Raw genomic sequence first — 5,213 nt, 5'->3', positions numbered from 1 at the left:
CTTGGTGGTGGTGTCTTCTTGCCCTCTCAGGGCTCAGCTCAGCTGGGCCGGCCAGGGAGTGGGTAAACCAGTGGTGGTGACTTTGCTCATTGGATAGAAGCTTTTTTAGTTCCAACAGGGATGGGGTTAACCAGGGCAACATTTCTAGATACAGCTCCTGCTAAATAAATGACCCTTGGGGAATTGGTAGCCCAGAGCTGTGTGTTTGGGTTTCTCCTGGTAATGAATGCCCAGTTCAGAAGTGACTGGTGTTCTCTAGGTCCTTTGGGTTTCTAGAGAGTTCCACCACAGTAAGAGGAGGCAGCAGAGCTGCCAAGCACTAGTGGTAAAGGAGGCTTCAACAGCACCGAGTTAGCTCTACTCGGCCTAGGGACCAACACTGGCCTCAACTCGTTTGACCTCGAAAGGAGGAGAGTTTATGGCCAGAACACAGCTCAGCTTTGGTTTTCCTGTCTGGCTGACAAGAAATACCGCTGTTCCTAGACCAAGGGAGGGAGTGAAGTTAAATCAGTTCTTCTATTTGTCCCTCTCTTTAGAATGGTAATGCTGGGGCTTCTGTCAACCAGATGTCAAACTCAGAGTATCTCTTTTTAGTTAATGGGAGTTGACACGTAGGCTGTGTTTCTACAACAGGCAGTTTGGAACATGACCAAACCAAGCCCCCAAAACCATGATTGCAATTAGGAAACCAAGGATACTGGGAGAACAACATCCCATTTATTAAAGGCACTCCTTTCTAAGATAGGAAAGAGACAAGAATAAGAAAATGGGAACGAAGTCGAGTGATAAGGTCGAAGAGGGTAGTAAGCCCTCTAAGTTAGGATGCCTTCCTCTTTCTTATTGCCCTTTACCATATCTCTTTATATGTCCGGCCTTAATTATAAATCTCAGACACAGCTAGCTTGGTCAGGGTGGGCCTTAGAAGCAAGCTGCAGGTGAAGGAAAACGTGGTCCTGACATGGAGGGAATGTGCAGCTGGGCTCCTAGGAGGTGGGGAACAGGACAAAGACCAGTCGAGCCAGCACGACGATAGGTGATGTCCCTGAGAGCCTGGCTTTCAAAGAAGTTGAGTTTTAGGCTTCTCAAAATTTCAGTAAACCAGTCGGAAGAAAAGGGCCACAACGGATAGCTGGTTCCGGGGAAAATTTGATCCAACTGACTGACATACCGAGCAGACTGGCAAGTGGTGGAGGAAAGCCGGTGCCGCTGGGAGCAGCTGCCTGGAAAGGAAAGCAAGGTAGGAGACCCAAGCTGCTCGCTACAGGGGATGAACCAAAGTCCCAGCCAAGTTTCTTCTGGTCTGTCTAGGAAGCCAGTGTATGTACCCCCCCAGGACACCGAAGTTTGACCACGGGTTGCTTTCACAGCGAGTCATGGTGCTCTGGCAGGCCCGCACAAAGCCAGAGAACCTGGTGACCTGCCTGGTCACTGCAGCAGGTGGCTTCACTGAGGGTCCTGTTGAAAGCCACCCCTTGTTCTTTTGCAATGGTAAGCTTGATATTTTCCTACCTTTACGATTGCCCTGAATGCAAGGGTTATTTTTTAAAATGGCCCAGTTTTTAAATTTTTTTTTTTTAATGTTTTCATTTATGTTTGAGAGAGAGAGAGAGAGAGAGAGAGAACGCGAATGGGGGAGGGGTACAGAGAGAGGGACAGAGGATCTGAAGCGGGCTCTGTGCTGACAGCAGAGAACCCGATATGGGGCTCAAACTCACAAACCGTGAGATCGTGACCTGAGCCAAAGTCGGACGCTCAACCAACTGAGCCACCGAGGCGCTCCCTCAAAGTTCTTGGTATGCTAATCCCATATGTAGAGTAGTTGTGAGTTTAGCAAAGAATTACCTCAGCTCGCAGAGTTATCATCTTAGCTGGGAGAGGTTTGAAGAACGAGACTAAGTAGATGATCGGAGTGGAGCTCTGACCCTGGCTGAAGAAAGCAGAATTCTGTTTCTAATAAGAGAGTACTTTATGCTTGGGTTCTGAAGGCAGACTGCCTGAGTTCAAAATCCTGGCTCTGTCCGTCGCTGGTAGTCTCCGGGGAGTCCCTTCTCCCAGCCTCAGTGTCCTCATCCATGAAGTGAGGAGAATAATAGTGCTACCCTCACAAGGTGGCCGTGAGGGTTAAATGAAAGAATGCTTCTGATGTGCTTGACCTCGGGTCCACAGGAGCACTCAGGTGCTGGCGGTCGTTATCTCCTGCGGTCAGCCTCCCCTGGAGTACGTGAGGGTGGGTATCTTGGTGTCTCCCCACCCCCCCAGATGTGCCCTGTCCTTACAAGGTTTGACTCCCAAAAGCAAAATAACGCAGAGAACAAAAAGAAGCTGTTGAGGAAAGAGGCACAGCCGAGCTGAATTAGCCAAGTGGGTGTGAGGCCAGGCTCTTTTTAAGACTGCACTTGGGAGAAAAGCGGAGGGAAGGAAGAGGGGTTTGGGGAGCCATCCACCTGACAGGACTGCCTTGATGATGTTGCCCTTGTCCCACTGGGGCTCTACACTCTTGAGGGCCGGCTGAGGGCTGTCTAGCCACCCACTTTTGAAGCCCCGAGCAAAGGCGATGGCACGGGGCCACACCCGTTTTTATGCCACACGCTGGTGGCCGCCTCTCTGGTTGCCGGGCAGGTCTACAGGCCAGCCAGAGCAAGGCAGTGTCTCAGGACTGTTTGCCAGGCTCCGTTCTGGACAGCCTCCGGGAACACGAAACTAGAGCCTTTCTTTGTTCAAAACAGTTTCTCTAGGCTGAGGAGGAAACCTGGGTAGGGAGCGGGAGTTTGCCAACCTCTACATCGGCCGTACCCAAAACCCATGGTGAGACCTGGGCCCCTTCTGAAGGGTCCTGAAGCGTGGATCATGAACAGGCAAAGACAGACGTCCTTCAGCGTTTGGGGTTTTACTAAGGCACGGACTAATTCGTACAGCGCCGGGCTGTCCTTGGGAAGGGGACAGACAACAACAACAAAAATATTTTCTAGTTAATTCCTGAGGTAGAAGTCAAATTGGCCAAATACCCTATTCCTGGACAAGTTTGGATAAGCAGGCTTAACCGTACCCAGGACCGGAGTGACGGCATCAGGCAGGCCCCCACTTGAGTTTTGGAGGCTCTCCCAGCAAACCATCACCAGCTGCTAAGTGTCGTCACTGCTTCACCAGGGTCAGGGTGGGGCGGGAAGCCCGAGGAGCTTCAGGGCTAGCGCCTGACTGGCTAGGTTAGGCCACAGGCTCTGAACTTGCCCATCTGGATTGGCTCTGGGTGACACTGCCCTGGTTTCCTGAGGCACAACATGAAGACAGCAGTGGCACAAAGTGCCATTGTGAGGCGTAAAGGCCTAAGTGTGAAAGTCCTTGAACTGTGCCCGGCGCTTGGTGAGTACTCCGATATACTTAGGTCTGGCTGCCATCACAGGTCCTGGGCCGTGCAACCATTTCTGTTTGTGTTTTGTTGAAATACGGAGTGAATAAATTCTATCTTTCAGGGCATTAAAATCCTTAAAGGAAAGTAAATTTAAATTTACTTACTTAAATTTAAGGAATTTAAATTCCTCAAAGGAAGTAAATACATGTTGCATACCAAGGGGTGACTTCTGATGGAACTCTAGCAACACCACAGATCTATTCCCTGTGGAAAAAATCTGGACTTGGGAAATGAAATATATCCTTGCTGGCTGGATCAGAACCATTTACCATTACCATACCGGTTACTTCTCCCCGTTCTCCATTCTGGTTTTAATTTGGATTTCTGCAGTGCCTGCTGGCCCACACCATGCCACGCCCAGAGATACTGCAAAAGCCCATCTTGTGACTGCTGGATGTTTCCTGCCAGGGCCTGGTTACGATAGTGGTTGAGCCCTTGTTTTTCAGCCTTCCCTCCCGGGGCACCATGAGCAGAGCTGCCTGGAGGGGTGAGGCGGGCACAGCCTAGCCTGTTGGCTCCACGTGGTCTGACGACTAGACCCCAGGGCCCACGGGCTCCCGCTCACACTGGCTGACACGTGTATACCTTGTGCACACACACACACACCCAGCAGGATGGGCGTGTCTAGAAAAGAGCCGAACAGGTGGCCCTGGACAGTTCACAACCAGCTGGGCAGGCTCCCTCCTGTGCCCTGTGCTGGATGCCAGCTGCACCAGCAGGCCTGTTCTGACTGCCAGGCCCCATTTAGGATTGTTTTCCTCTGATGTCCATGGCAGAAGTGGGGTCCTTTCATACCTATAGAGCCTTCTCTGGGCAAAATTGTCCAGCACAGTGTCTATTAATTTTTCCCAGTAAATTAAAGGCCGTGGGCGGGGGAGGGGGAAGAATCAAGGATCCAACGTTGAGAAATCTGTGCCAGAACCTTCCACCCCAGTGCCGAACATGGTTAAGAGTTTGAGCCTCCCGCCAAGAAAACCAGAAAGCTGACGGCTACCATAGCAGGCCAGTAGAGAAAGGTACATACTCCATAAGCTGGCTCCTGCGAGGGCCCAATGAGCCGTGCAAAGTCTGGTTCAAGAAATAACCAAATGGGCGTGCAGAGCTGCTGCCCACGCCCTCCCTCCTCACCGGCCGGAGGAGTCCAGCTGGCAATGTGGCTCCCATGCACATGCTTGAGAGCTTCATTGTTTCTTATCTCCCGGTGCCATCAACAGCTCGGAGGTGGCAGGGGCAGATCTGGAGCTAAAGGACAGTGGCCGATGGCTTTAGGCCAAAGGCCACGGCAAGGCCAGCCAGCTGAAAGAAGGAATGTCACGTCCACAGCAAATACCTACCACAAAGCCAGCGGGAGACTTCAGCTAGAGGAACTCTGGTTCAAACAGCTTGACTAGGTTTCCCTGCAGGAAATGAGTCCGGGGCCGTGAACACTTAGGCAGGCATTTCCAACTGGGGGCTCCCATGAGGCCAGGGACTGGTCTTAATGCTCGCCGCTGCACCCCTATCACAGTGCCTGGTCTGTCACTGGGTACACTACAAATACACAAATGAGTACATGCCAAGGGACTCCAGCCTCCCAGTGTACGTTCATTTCTGCACACTTTTAGGTCACTTCTGGGGTTGCCTCTACCTGAGTTCAACCCACAGGTGTTTGAGCAGCCCATATCCTCTGCCCAGCACTGTGCCAGGCACTGGGGAGACTCAGGCAGCTAATGAAGCCTGGGCCCTGCCTGCAGAAAGCTCAGAGGAGGTAGAAACCAGACCCAAGCACATGGATACCAAAGGAGTTCTGAAGCTGGGCCCTCGA

At 51.8% G+C, this 5,213-nt stretch overlaps 1 long non-coding RNA gene across 1 annotated transcript; it reads right to left on the bottom strand.

Annotated features, from left to right (window-relative positions):
- Nucleotides 1–703: 703 nt before the first annotated feature.
- Nucleotides 704–4,650, bottom strand: LOC122222835. Its single transcript, XR_006203900.1, has 2 exons — nucleotides 3,047–4,650; nucleotides 704–1,220 (listed from the first exon to the last, which is right to left on the bottom strand). It is a non-coding gene; the product is annotated as an uncharacterized LOC122222835 (long non-coding RNA).
- Nucleotides 4,651–5,213: the final 563 nt, after the last annotated feature.

Source organism: Panthera leo, chromosome B3 (assembly GCF_018350215.1).
Source record: "Panthera leo isolate Ple1 chromosome B3, P.leo_Ple1_pat1.1, whole genome shotgun sequence".
Classification (NCBI taxonomy): Eukaryota; Metazoa; Chordata; class Mammalia; order Carnivora; family Felidae; genus Panthera; species Panthera leo.
Note: the sequence above shows the minus strand (reverse complement) of the source record. Positions and strands in the feature narration are given on the sequence as shown.